Raw genomic sequence first — 210 nt, 5'->3', positions numbered from 1 at the left:
TAAAAAATGCATTTAATGTGAATATATTTCGTATATGGGGGCTATTGTATAGGGGTTTTTGGGTTTTTAATATAAATTAATAATTTTATTTATATAATATATTATTAAAATTTTATTATTTCATTGGTTTATTGTTTTTTATTTTCTCTTTTTTAAAATTAAAACATATGGTATCTGATATATTACATATATTAAAACTCATAATTAATA

The 210-nt window shown here is 16.2% G+C and overlaps 1 protein-coding gene across 2 annotated transcripts in view; it reads right to left on the bottom strand.

The window, feature by feature from the left end:
• LOC119586181 (TRPM8 channel-associated factor 2-like) overlaps nucleotides 1-210 on the bottom strand; it is a 29,442-nt gene that overhangs the window by 19,676 nt on the left and 9,556 nt on the right. The window lies entirely within an intron of this gene.

Source organism: Penaeus monodon, chromosome 21, assembly GCF_015228065.2.
Source record: "Penaeus monodon isolate SGIC_2016 chromosome 21, NSTDA_Pmon_1, whole genome shotgun sequence".
Lineage (NCBI taxonomy): Eukaryota > Metazoa > Arthropoda > Malacostraca > Decapoda > Penaeidae > Penaeus > Penaeus monodon.
The sequence above is the reverse complement of the archived record's forward strand: the minus strand, read 5'-3'. Positions and strand labels throughout refer to the sequence as shown.